Consider the following 14352-nt stretch of genomic DNA (forward strand, 5'->3'; position numbering starts at 1 on the left):
CGGGGGGTGCAATCTTTCTCGCAGAGAGTCACTCCACCAGTCAATCTCCCGCTCGCACTCTCTGATACTCCGTAACCTCTCTACCTCCTCCCTAAGCTCCACCACCAGACTGAGCAGCTCGTCCAGCTGCTCACACCTCGCACAGGCGGCATCCTTCCCGTCCTCTCCTGGCAGCAGCAGGCTCAGGCACTCCCTGCAGCCAGAGACCTGAACTGCCACATTTTTGGGCAGACCTTCTGTCTGGGTTACCACAGTCTTCTTGGGGGAAGCCCGCTTCCTGGTGAGGACCATGTTTAAAGCTGTGACGTCAGGGCCTGTCAATAGGAGAGCCGGTCACTAACACCACAGTGCACCGGTGGCAATATCACACCAACTAAGACTTGCTAATTCCCATCTATGAGCTGATTCATCAACTGGAGACCCAGGAGCTGTGGGAACAGAGAGTGCAGCACAGCTGTCTGATATTGAAGAATTTGAGCTATGTCCTTGAACACCACTTGCTCAATAACAAAAACCAGCAATTAGAACAAGATAAGTAAATACCAAAGGCAAAAACAGTAAAGACAACTAAAAATCTATAACCAATCCAAATGAAGTTTAAGGCGCATGAACAGTATATTGCTACCAATTGAATTAGATGGTTAAGCGTGTGCATTCCGCGTGTAACTGAGAAAAGATATAAAAGACTTAGGCTGACGGACAATAAAGGTCTCCGGTACACCATCCACGGAGTCTGTGTCCTTATTGCAACATATGGCGCCCGAACAGGGACCCTGACTCGCGGAAAGAGAGCAACTGGTGGCAGCCCCGGTGGTCCTCGAGACCAAGGATAAAGCAGCGGAGGTAAGAGACGCGGTCCCCGAGACCAAGGAGAAAGCGGCGGTTAAAGAGCCGCGGTCCACGTGATCAGGGAAAAAACGGCGGGAAAAGAGCCGCGGTCCACGAGACCAGGAGAGGGCGGTGGGTAAAGAGCCGCGGTCCACGAGACCAGAACGAAGCACTGCTTCAAAGGAACATAAATCATTTTTAACGATTCTAACAAAAATGTTAGAGGAACAAAACTGTGCTATTAATAACACTGACCTGAAGAGCTTGTTGATTCGGGTGTCAGCCCACGTAGCAGACGCTAACATCTCTAATATCTGCACGGTGGGCACCTGGGACAGTGTAAGTGCTGAACTGTGGGACTGTGCAACGCGGGGTGACCCTGCTGTTTAGAAGTTATTACCGGTGTAGCGTGAAATGTTTGAAGCCTTAAAGAATCACACCCAGAAAGGAGATCCAACAGCACCCGTTACTCCGTCCGCTCCTTCGTCCGTGGAAACAAAGACTAACAGCGAGCCAGAAAATCCTTTTGATCCAGGTCCCATAGATCCGGAAAAGGAGCCCTCAGTCTTTGGAGCTTCCTCGTTATAGAGGTGGTATGTTTGTGTGTGCGTTCTTTATGTCAAAAGTGTCGTGGTTTGTGTTTGTGTGTCTTTTGTGCCAACGGTGTCATATTTTTGTTACTGTTCAGTGTTGTTGGTGTGGACGTAAGCTTTTTCCAGCTGATTTATATTTGTGCTACAGCTGAGTGTTCGGGTGTGTGCGGTGTCGCAGGCCGACCCCGTTAGAACAAGTGATATATCTAGATTGATACTATTGCGTACAAGGCGCAGTGTTAAGTTATAAGATCTTTAATAGGAAACGGATAGGCAGTGCAAACAGAGAAATTAAGATATTATAGGCTGGAGGAAAGTAAAAAATTTCCTAGACAGGTGTAAGCATATGTGTGTGTGTGCGTATAAGCATGAAGTAAATGGTATGAAATAAGGGGTGAATACTGTCTTGGTTTTAGCAGGGATGAAGTTAATTTTGCTCTTAGAAGCTTTGGATTTTGTATGTGAAGAATGTTGATAAAAATGCTCTGATGATAAGGGTTGTTGTTAATGAGACCAAGGACACTGTCTGGCTTTTGAAGTCTCGTTAACGAGCAGGTGCAGGAAGCTGGGCCAAAAAACAGAGTATCAGTCATTTGGACACCGAGTGGTGAGAAATAGTACATTGTTCATTTTGTATATATTAATCTTCTTATATTTTGTTATTATTGTAGATTTCCTCTTAGTAAACTGCAGCATAAGGTAACGTGTGATTGGCTGACTGTAGCCCCCTTGTCTTGTTCCCTTTCTCATTGTCCTGCTTTGGTTTTAGTAATAGATGAGGGGTTTTCCCCAGGTCGAGTCTGATTTGCCTGTGGCAGTAGCTTTAAGGATATTTCCCTGTTTTCGTGGCCGCTGCCAGGCACCACCCCCCGCCCCCCCCCCCCCATCCGGCGGGGCGGGGGCAGCTTACCCGAAAAAAAAAAAAAAAAACAAAAAACAGCTGCAACATCTACTGTACACGATGTCATCCGAGGGCAAGCTCTGGTGATGGTAAAGAATCTGGAAACAGATAATTGGGAAGGACCATTTCCTCTTATAACGTGGGGAAAAGGACACGCTTCTGTCTTTACAGGAGAAGTGAAAAAAAAAAAAATGGATCCCTGCACAATGGGTACGACCAGCGCTCCAAGCTGCCTTGCGTTCATCGGACTGTTAACAAGCTGTATGGCAGCCCTATGGACATCAATCACAGAAAGAACAACTGTCCTGCCAGACAACAGTAGGACGGCAACTTTGTGTAAAACAACAGTAGCTGGGAGTGCTGAGTGCTGAACTGCAAGAAATGGAACTTTTGGGATCAGTAAAGATGGACTTCTGTCTATTTTGTTTCTTTTTAACTATTCAAGAGCTAATGTTTCTAGAGGAGTAATGATTGTAAATGCTTTAAGATCTATACATTGCAATGACACAGCATGGTATAATCATGCAAGCACTAACACATCAAAATCCAGACAGCATAAAGGACCTAAACGAAATTCACATAGCCTTGAATCTGATTACCAAAATAATATAGAGTTTTGGAAACCAAGTGAAATTATTGCTGCTTCAATCTTAGCACCTGGTGTGGCAAATTCCCAGGCGTTAGCTACATTAAATAAATTGGGCTGTTAGCTTGCTAAGAAAACACATACAACTGCATTGGTACTATCAACGCTGTTAACTGATGTAGATTCTATACGCTAAGCTAGTTCACAAAACAGAACCGCTGTTAGCCTGCAGAGCACATATTTGACAGGCCTTGTTGCATGTGCTGGCCACACGTGCAGCAACGTCTGGTCAGGCTTTGTTGTGTGCGCTGGCCATGCATGCAGCAACGTCTAGTCAGTACTCTTTCACTGAATCTGCTGAGGGTATAAACTGAGGTGGCTCACGGCGAGGGGGAGAGGGAGGACCTGCAGAGCACTCTGCGAACAACAGAGGACGCCCTGAGGGTGCTGTGCTTGCCTCCTTTCTCTGCTCTGACCCAGCTGATAATCATCCTCTTGCTCAGCGGTGTCTTTGGCGTAGTTGGGTTGGTAACAGAACAGATCAGCAATAGATTTTTTATTATTACCACAAAATCATGGCGGTCAGGATTTTGATGGGCTTTGCTGCATGAATCTGTAAACTTCAACAAAGGGATGATTTTGATATATTCAGAATTTTTTTTTTTGGTGGATTGATATAAGCTTATTACAAATAGCTGTAGGATGCTTATTCATTCCTATTTTGATCTATATTCTGTGTATTAAAATGTGTATTCTGTGTGTTAAAATATGTGTAAACTTTAATAGATAAGGCGTTGAAACAAGCCTCTTCTCATAAACAAAGAAGGGGGAGATGTGGTATTTCGCTGAGCCAGTACGGTGTCAGTGAAAGCACACCGACCTTGGGAGAGGAACACAATCCTGCTCGCAGGAAGAAAGCCATGGAATGAGAAGGGAAGCTTTAAGATACAAGACATTGTTAGCAGAATTTATGGCTTGTTTCAACAGAGGCCTGCAAAAAATTAGTCACTGCCCTTGTAGATAAGAAAGTTACTGGAGTTGTTATATTTATAATGGTAGAAGAATGCTATAGTAGAAAATTATTAGAAGGTAGTGAAATTTAGTTTTGCTTAAGTAATCATTAATATGTATAACATGTGGTCAGTAATTATCTTGACTAAGCTTCTGTGTAGCATAACTGGGTGGTTGCTATCTTTGGCTGAAATTGGAATTGAGATATTTGGTATCTTAGTAAGCATAATCATTAACATTTTGTGTTTGATTCACCTGCCTACAAAAATGATACAGAAAATACTTCATCAGATATTGATAGTAGAAAAACAAAAGGGGGAAATCTGGGAACAGAGAGTGCAGCACAGCTGTCTGATATTGAAGAATTTGAGCTATGTCCTTGAACACCACTTGCTCATTACAAAAAAACCAGCAATTAGAACAAGATAAGTAAATACCAAAGGCAAAAATAGTAAAGACAACTAAAAGTCTATAACCAATCCAAATGAAGTTTAAGGCGCGTGAACAGTATATTGCTACCAATTGAATTAGATGGTTAAGCGCATGCATTCCGTGTGTAACTGAGAAAAGATATAAAAGACTTAGGCTGACGGACAATAAAGGTCTCCGGTACACCATCCACGGAGTCCGTGTCCTTATTGCAACAGGGAGTCATCAGCAAGACTTGCTTACCTTTTAACAGTCCCATAAGGCCAGTGCAAAAATCTAATGGAGAATGGAGGTTACACTACTACTGAGTGCTTCTGTGCCAGACATGCTAGATTTTGATATGAACTGGAGTCAGAAGTGACCAAGTGGTATGCCACAATTGATATTGCTAATGCATTTTTCTCCATCCCTTTGGCACCAGAATGCAGGCCACAGTTTGCTTTTACTTGAAAGGGTGTCCAGTACACCTGGAACCGACTGCCCCAGGGCTGGAAACACAGCCCCACCATTTGCCATGGGCTGATCCAGAGTGCACTGGAAAAGGATGAAGCTCCAGAACACCCACAATACACTAGCGACATCATCATGTGAGGCAATACAGCAGAAGAAGTTCTTGAGAAAGGGGAGAAAATAATCCAAATCCTTCTGAAAGCCAGTTTTGCCATAAAACAAAGCAAGGTCAAAGGACCTGCACAAGAGATCCAGTTTTTGGGAATAAAATGGCAAGATATACATCATCAGGTTTTGATGGATATGGTCATCAAAATAACAGCTATGTCTCCACTAACTAACAAAAAGGAAGCACAAACTTTCTTGGGCATTGTGGGTTTCTGGAGAATGCATATTCCAAATTACAGTATGTAAGCCATCTCTAGGAAGTGACGAGGAACAGCTTAATATGGGGCCCTGAACAACAAGAAGCCTTTGAAAAAAATTAAGCAGGAGATTGTTCATGCAGTAGAACCGTGGGCCAGTCCAGACAGGACAAGATGTTAAAGACATGCTTGTTCTGGTTTTACTTAGTGGCAGGGGGGCATGGGGGTGGCAGCTTCTGTAGGAAACTTCTAGAAGTTGTTCCCCATTGTCCTGTGGACTTAGCCAGGCCTAGGGGGGACCTGCTGCTGGCCAGGGCCGAGCCAGTTGGTAGCAGAATGTTCCGTGATAACGCCTCTGCCATAATGTATTTAAGAAGCGAAAAAACCAGGGAGGGAGGGGGAAGAGAAGATGTGAAGATGCTGAGCAGGGGCAGAGAGGGGGAGGCACGAGCCTTGTGGCCCTCACCCTCTGGCCTCCCGCTGTGCAGCCGTCTGGGCCCGACTTGGCCTGGCTGCGAGAAGTGGAGAGGAGATGAGATGTGAAGAGAACCTGAGAGGCGTCTGCCTGCCGGTTGTGAATTTTTTTTTTGTGAAAGGAACGGCTGCAGATGCCAAGGGCAGTGAAGAAGGAAGGGGAGGAGTAATGCTGCTCCTGGCCAAGATCCCCCTGCAGCCCGTGGAGCCCACGGAGGGGCAGAGATCCACCTGCAGCCCGGGCAGGACCCCACGTCGGGGCAGGCGGGTGCCTGAAGGAGGCTGTGGTCCGTAGAGGGCCCGCTGGGGCAGCTGTTCTGGACGGACTGCACCCCATGGAAAAACAACCCATGTTGGAGCAGTTCATGAAGGACTGCAGCCCATGGGAGTGACCCCACGCTGGAGCAGGGGAGGAGTGTGAGGAGTTCTTCCCCTGGGGAGGAAGAAGCAGTGTAAAGCGATGTGTGATGAACTGACTGTAACCCCTGTTCTCTCTTCCCGCCCTGTGCTGCTCGAGGGGGGAAAATGGTAGAAATAATGTTAAGCCCAGGAAGAGGGAGGGGTGGGGGAAGGTTATCTTGTTCTCTTTCTCATTATCCTACTTTGATTTTAATAATAACTAGTTTTCCACAGGTCGAGTCTGTTTTGCCCCTAACAGTAATTTTAAGGATTTCTCCCTGTCCTTATCTCAAAACTTGACCCTTTTTTCTTGTATTATCTCTCCCTATTCTCTTGGAGGGTGAGAGGAGTGAGAGCGAGACTGCGTAGTCCGGTCCTGATCAGGGCTAAACTATGACAGTGCTCTACACTGCAGCTGGGGAGAATGGCCAGACCTGGAATCTCTGGCAGAAAGCAGCAAGGGAGACTCGAGGTTGACCCTTGGGGTTTTGGAGCAAGCGATACAGAGGATCTGAGGCCCACTATACTCCATATGCTGCTAGTATTTCTTTTTCAGCTAAAGGAGTTTGAGTTGCTTTGGAAGTGGTTGGTGCTGAAGTGCAGCTGCTCTTGGCATGTTGACTGCCAGTGCTGGGCTGGATGTTCAAAGGGAGGGTCCCTTCTACACATTATGCAATTGATGCTACATGGAGTAAGTGGGTCTCACTGATCACACAGTGAACTCGAATAGGAAACCCCAGTCGCACAGGCATATCAGGTGTAATCACAGGCTGCCCAGAAGGCAAATATTTTGCAGTGTCATTGGAGGAGAAGCTGACATGCTGAAGAGGCTCCACCATATAATAATTTACCAGAAAACGAGAAGCAATATGCCCTGTTCACTGATGGGTCTTATTATACTGTAGGGAAACATGGAAGGTAGGAAGTTGCTGTGTGGATTCCTACACGACGAGTTGCAGAAGCTGCTGAAGGCCAAGGTGAATCCAGTCAGTTTGCGGAGGTGAAAGCCATCCAGCTGGCTTTAAACATTGCTGAAGGGGAAAAATGGCCTGTGCTCTATCTCTACACTGACTCATGGATGGTGGCAATGCCCTGTGGGGGTGGTTAAAGCAGTGGAAGGAAAGCAACTGGCAGCGTAGAGGCAAACCCATCTGGGGTGCCACGTTGTGGCAAGATATTGCTGCCCAGTTACAGAATCTGGTCGTGAAAGTACGTCACGTAGATGCCCACGTACCCAAGAGTCAAGCCACAGAAGAACATCAGAACAACCAGCAAGTGGATCAAGCTGCTAAAATTGACGTGGCTCAGGTGGATCTGGACTGGCAGCATAAGGGTGAACTATTTTTAGCTCAGTGGGCCATGATACTTCAGGCCATCAGGGAAGAGATGCAACATACAAATGGGCTCATGATCGAGGGGTGGACTTGACCATGGACACTATTGCACAGGTTATCCTTGAATGTGAAATATGTGCTGCAATCAAGCAAGCCACGTGGTTAAAGCCTCTGTGGTATGGAGGATGATGGCTGAAATATAAATATTGGGAGGCCTGGCAAATAGATTATATTATGCTCCCAGAAACTTGCCAAAGCAAGCGCCATGTGCTTACGATGGTAGAAGCTTACTGAGAGTAATGGGTGGTGGGACCTTCAAACATTGGTATACACATTTAGTAGAAGCCACCTGGTTAGTCAACACTCAGTGTCCTGGTTTCAGCAGGGATGGAGTTAATTTTCTTCTCAGTAGCCGGTGTGTTTTGGATTTCGTGTGTGAAGAATGTTGATAAAAACATTCTGATGATACGAGTTGTTGTTAATGAGACCAAGGACACTGTCTGGCTTTCTAAGTCTCGTTAACGTGCAGATGCGGGAAGCTGGGCGAAAGACAGACAGAATAATTTATCCAGACTGGCCAAAGAGAGTATTCCATGCCATAAACGTCATGCTCAGTATATAAGTGGGGGTTACCCATGGGAGGGGGTATTCATTTTCTGGTATTCCCTTTCTGTTCGGAGATTCTTTTCGGGTATCTGTTCGGGCACCCTTGACATCCTTTTCTTCTCTCTTGCTTGCTGGCATCGTTCCCTCTACCTTGCTAGCTTGCTGTCCCCCCTTTGCTTGCTGCTCGATGTTGTTCCTGTGATCGCTGCTCGGGACGGGCTGCGTCGGTCATTCGAACATCGGGTGGTGAGAAATTGTACATTGTTTATTTTGTATATTTTGTATATATTAATATTCTTACATCCTGTTAGCTTTGTAGTTTTTAGTATTTTTAGTAAACTGTTTTTATCTCAACCCACGAGTTTTCCTTTCTTCCCAATTTCTCTCCCCTGTCCCACTGGGTAGGGGGAGGGTGAATAAGAAACTGTGTGGTGATCCGGGCTAAACCATCACACTCAGGGATGCACCAATTGAGCTGGCCGTGCCCAATCAGAACTTTTACATACTGTAGAAGGGGATAAAGTCCCTGTGGTGCATGTAAGGAATATGTTGGGGAAGCCAGTTGGAGTTATTCTTCCCCTGGGCAAAGGCAAACCCATCCATGGGATTGCTTTTGCTCAAGGACCTGGGTGTACTTGGTGGGTGAAGCAGGAGGATGGGGAAGTCTGATGTGTACCTCTAGGAGATTTGATTTTAAGTGAAAATAGCCAATAATTTGAACTGTATGATGTTAATAGCTGTATGTACAGGCCCCCAGACCATGGACTTGATAAACTAGATACACCAGCTGAGCAAACACTGCGTCATCTGTCCTGCCCTGAGAGACTGTTATGACAGATGGAGCCCAAAGCCATGGACTAAATGAAATTTATGAGACATTTTGGAGGATGGTCCGTAGACTAAGGGAGTGATATCTCTCTGTGTATATATATATATATGTATCAAAGTTAAGAAAAAAAATAGTGATGATTAATTGGGAAGTCTAGGATCTGGGCTTGATGTAGATGGTATAGATTAAGGGGTGGATAATCATAGAATCATAGAATGGTTAGGGTTGGAAGAGACCTTCAAAGGTCATCTAGTCCAGCCCTCCTGCAAGGAGCAGGGACATCTCCAACCAGATCAGGTTGCTCAGAGCCTCATCCAATCCTGGCCTTGAACGTTTCCAGGGATGGGGCCTCCACCACCTCTCTGGGCAACCTTGGGCCAGTGTTCTACAATTCTCATTGTAAAATTTTTTTTCGTAATATCTAATCTAAATCTACCTCCCTCTATTTTAAAACTATTTCCCCTTGTCCTGTCACAACAGGCCCTACTGAACAGCCTCTCCCCATCTTTCTTGTAGGCCCCCTTGAGGTACTGGAAGATCGCTCTAAGGTCTCCCTGGAGCCCCCTCTTCTCCAGGCTGAACAGCCCCAGCTCTCTCAGCCTGTCCTCACAGGAGAGGTGCTCCAGCCCTCTGATCATCTGCGTGGCCTCCTCTGGACATTCTCCAACTGATCCACTTCCTTCTGATGTTGGGGGCTCCAGAACTGGAAACAGTACTCCAGGTGGGATCTCACCAGGGCAATGTCCTCACTCTGGCTATGATCTAATTTTCACCTGAGTTGGGAGAGGAACTGAAGTTAGTGGCACCTGTGGCTGGAGGACACAGCTGGGATAGTTAACTAATTAGCCAACAGCTGGGATAGTTTACCCAAATTAGCCAAAGGGCTATTCCATACCATGTGACATCATGCTCAGTATATTAAGTGGGGGATGGTGCTGAGGGGCAGGTTTTGCTACTCAGGAGGGAGCTGGGCATCAGCATCCCCTGGGAGCTATTGTACTGTAAATTATGTGCTTAAGTATTTTGCTTTTGTTCTCAATCTCTGTTTTATTTTCCTCTATTTTATCTTAAGTTGTTTTTATCTCAAGCCAGGAGTTTTGTCTTTTCTTTCCTAATTCTTCTCCTAATCCCACTGTGGGCAAGAGGGTGGGGGGAGTGAGTGAGTGAACAGCTGTGTGGTATTTTAGCTGCTGAGTGGGCCTAAACCATAACAGGTACTTCAGTTTCTCCTGGCCTCTATGACCCTTTAGTTGCTCCCCTCTGAGCTCCATCATCCAACTGTTTTTTACCCATCTGGTTGTCCATGCATCCAGACCTTGATGTCCTTACCTGGGCTCAGGTAGGAGACAGTGCTAAAGGTTTTGCTAGAGTCAAGATAAATGGTAGCCACTGCTCTCTCCCATATACAGATTCAGCCATTTCATCAGAGAATAGTCAGGTTGGTCAGGTATGATTCACCCTTGAACACTCCTTCTAGTCTATGCACCCAGAAGTTTGATCCAAGGGGACTTGCTCCATTATTTTAGCATATAATCATAGAATATCTCCAGTTGGATGGGACCCATAAGGATCAGTGAGTCCAACTCCCGGGTTCTCCCAGGACTACCTAAAACTAAATCATATTATTAAGAGTGTCATCCAGATGCTACCTGAACTCTGACAAGCTTTGTGTTGTGACTAATTCTCTGGGGAGCCTGTTCCAGTGACCAACCACCCTCTTAGTGAAGAACCTTTTCCTAATGTCCAATCTGAACTTCCCCTGACACAGCCTTGTTCCTAACGTCCAATCTGAACTTCCCCTGACACAGCCTTGTTCCATTCCCTTGTGTCCTATCACTGGTTACCAGGGAGAGATCAGCACCTCCCCCTCCACTTCTCCCCTTGAGGAAGTAGTAGACTGGGATAAGGTCACCTCTCGGGCTTTTCTTCGCTTGCTTTGTTCAGCTTGGAGACCTCAGTCACTCCTTGTAAGTCTTGGTTGCCCTCCTTTAGATACACTCTAATTTAAGTTTGATGTCTTTATTGTATTGAAACACTCAAAACTGCACACAGTACTTGAGGTGGGGCTGCACCAGTGCAGCACAGAGTGGGATAGTCACCTCCTTTGACTGGCTAGCAATGCTGTGCTAGATGCACCCCAGGACATGAGTGGCCCTTTTGGCTGCCAGGGCACACTGTTGACTCATATTCAACTTGCCGTCACACAAACCCTCAGGTCTCTTTTTGCTGGGTTGCTCTTTTTGCCCCCAATTTGTATGTATAACCAGAATTGCCCCATCCCAAGTGGAGAATCCAGCAATTGCTCTTGTTGAATTCCATTCAGTTGGTGATTGCCCAGCTCCTTAGTCTATCCAGATCTCTCTCTAAGGCCTCTCTCTGTTCTTAAGGGCATCCACAGCTCCTCCTAGTTTGGTGTTGTCAGCAAACTTATGTAACGTACACTCAATTCTTGTGTCCAGATCGTTTCTAAAAACATTAAAGAGCACTAGCCCTAAAATTGAGTCCTGGGAAACCCCACTGTGACTGGCTGCCAGCCTGATGTAGCCCTGTTTACTATAATCCTTTGAGCCTGACCCATCAGCTAATTGCTCACCAAACGTATTATTGACTTGTCTAGCGGTGTGCTGGACACTTTGTCCAGAAGGATACTGTGAGAAACAGTATCAAAATCTTTGCTAAAATCTAAATCCATCTACTAGCTTCCTTTGGTCAACCAGATGGGTGACCTCATCCTAACAGGAAATTAAATTGGTTAAGCAGGACTTTCCCCTCAAGAACCTGTGCTATGGCTGATAACTACATTGTCTCTCAAGTGGTTTTCAGTAACTCCCAGAATAACCCGGGACTGACTTTTGAAGTCAGACTGACAGGGCTGTAATTGCCAGGCTCTTCCTTCTTTCCCTTTGTGAAAATTGGGACAATATTTGCTAGCTGCCAGTTGACTGGGACTTCTCAAAGTGAGGGTGACTGACTGTAGTTCTTTTGGCCTTTCTTGAAGGTGGGGCAGTGTTTTATTTCCTTCAGTCATCAGATCTCCCTTGACCTTCATCAGTTTTGAAAAATGGTTACTTCATGCTGCACACTGTTCTCTATGCAATGTCCCAGGTATGCTCCATCAGCCACAGCAGAGGTAACCTCAAGCCAGAGCCTCTCTCTGCCTGCTCTGGTGTCACAGTCCACTCGGGACTCATGATGGTTCTTTTATGGCGATATTGCAAAATTAAGGTGAACACGCCAAAGGGGTTAGCTTCAATCAAACAGTACAAACTTTATTATTTTGCCCATAAGTAAAGATAGGGAAGAGGATTATAGCTACCACTGTGGGTCCAAGGCATCCCTGTGGTCCCAGATCCAGGCAGCATCCCACTGGTCTTCATGATCGAAGTTGAGGTCAATCCTTGGTGGGGAGAGTTCTCTCTTGGAGGTCTCGTTGTCAGGGGTTGAATTTTATGCTAAGTAACAAACCTTGCTCCTCCTTTGCTTCAGGGATCTCCGCCTTTCTTGAAGCTCATTATCCTGAGCAAAGTTCTGAGATGGCCGTTGCGCTCCATCTTCCTTGATAGCAGCTATGCTATTATCTTAGCCGCTCAGGTCCTTCCCTGATAATGGAGAACGGACAGTCCATTCAGTCCCCGCTACAGGAGTACTGCACCTTATTCAGTCTCCGTTCCAGGAGCGTTACACTTCTGGCTTCCACAGAAAACACACTGCTCCCATAGGAGTAGCAACTGAGGCTCACAGCAACTCATCCGTGGAAACTGCATTCCACTCATGGGAGCAGCAACTGTGTCTCAGGCAGACTGCTCTCAGCAAACTCATGTCAAGTTGTGAGCCTAACTTTTAGGCCACACCAAATCCATAGTCCAACTGGAGGTGCTGTGTCCCAGATGTGCCATGTCCTTGATGACAAGGTTGAGACAATGCTGATCTTCTGACTCTTATATCTGGCAGCACCTTGCCGCTTCAATTCTGGCAGCTTGATCCACCTGCTGGTTGTTTTGATGTTCTTCAGTGGCCCCAACTCTTGGGATACTCCCAATCAGAATCCAGATGATTCAGAAAGCCACTACTAAGCAAATACTGCCAGCAAGAAAATCTTTGAATTGGGGGTCAGAGAACAACTAAACATTTGGGGCTGCACTCTTCTCTTGCCACTGATGCTTCAGGCTGTTGTTCTAGGTGCTGTGTGGTTTGCCTACGACATAAAAGAAAACTCTCCTTTTCCTAACACTACCACAGCTTTTGGCTTCAAGCAGTGATCAGAGGAGAGGAATGCCAGGAAGGAGCGTTGTGATCATCTAACCTGAATGTTGCCAGCTCAATTCTTATTTTGAACCTGAGCTCTCTTTTCAAAATAGTATCTAAATGTGCTTGAAAATTGTCCCCAGTTCTTAGCCTAATAGTCCTTATTCTAATACTTCATCTGCTTTGCTCTTTGTCAATGTCTTGCCTCCAACTTTCTTCACTTATTCTAGTCAGTTCTCCACAGCAGTAAAGATATCTCTCATCAATCTGCTGTTCCTTACAGAGCTAAAAATTTATCTGTTCACTTCTCCTTCATTAGACTGATCTCTCTGTATTTCATCATAAGCCAGAATAGTTTTAAATGACACATTGACTTCTACTTCTCTTCAGTTTTCAAAAACCTTGTCAGATTGCTGCCTTAAAACCCCAAACAACATTCTAACCACAGCGGCAGAGAGGTCACAATGGTGCCAATGGTAAAGCCAGGGAGAACTGCAAGGTGAAAGAATATCTTCAGATGAATAAATACTTCTCAACCAAAAAGATGGGATCTGACTCTCATCCTGCAGCACAGGCAGTGGGTCACATGTCTGGACTTGCTGCCCTGTGGGGATTCCCTAAATAGTTTGTCATGTACATACCTTTGCTTTGCTCTTTTACCGTAAGGATATTTGCTTTCCTAGGGAAAATTTGTAGTGACTTGTGGTGTACATAATATATTATTTTATATATTTTTAATGTTTTATATGTATTATTTGTTTTTAATAGTGCCTGATTCACAGCAGTTTGTAATAAGGGGACTGCAGGCAGGGGTTGAGGGACTGCAGGCAGGGGGACGGAGCCAGGGCAGGGGGACAGGTACAGCTGCACATCCTTGCTGGGGCTCCCACTGCTGCAGCCGGGCTGTGCGTGAGGGCTGTCTGGGCACAGACATGGAGCCCTCTGCCCTTGGAGACAGGGCAGGGATGGATGGGACTGATCTGCTCCTGGGGACAGAGCTGCTGCCCTGGGAACAGAGGGGGGACATCTGGGACCCCACTGTCTAGTGGGGAGGAGAATGGGGGAGCCAGGTGCAGGACCCTGTGGGTGGTGGTGAGCTGAGCATGGACCTCGTGTTGGCCAAGTCCCACAGCAAGTACAGGGCTCCAGGGTCACAGCAGAAGCAGAGATATGGCTGCGTAGGGACAGGGAGTGTGTGGGACTTGCTCCGTGGGAGGCTGGGGAGGCACCGGCAGGGCCAGAGAGCGGCTCCTGCTGCTGTCAGCAGTGACCAACCCTCCGGGCTGGGGGCAGCATGGCCAG

General features: G+C 46.3%; 1 protein-coding gene across 1 annotated transcript in view; it reads left to right on the forward strand.

Annotated features, from left to right (window-relative positions):
• LOC147600087 (maestro heat-like repeat-containing protein family member 7) overlaps positions 1–14352 on the forward strand; it is a 46340-nt gene that overhangs the window by 26742 nt on the left and 5246 nt on the right. The window lies entirely within an intron of this gene.

Source organism: Chlamydotis macqueenii, chromosome 7 (assembly GCF_036417535.1).
Source record: "Chlamydotis macqueenii isolate bChlMac1 chromosome 7, bChlMac1.mat, whole genome shotgun sequence".
Lineage (NCBI taxonomy): Eukaryota > Metazoa > Chordata > Aves > Otidiformes > Otididae > Chlamydotis > Chlamydotis macqueenii.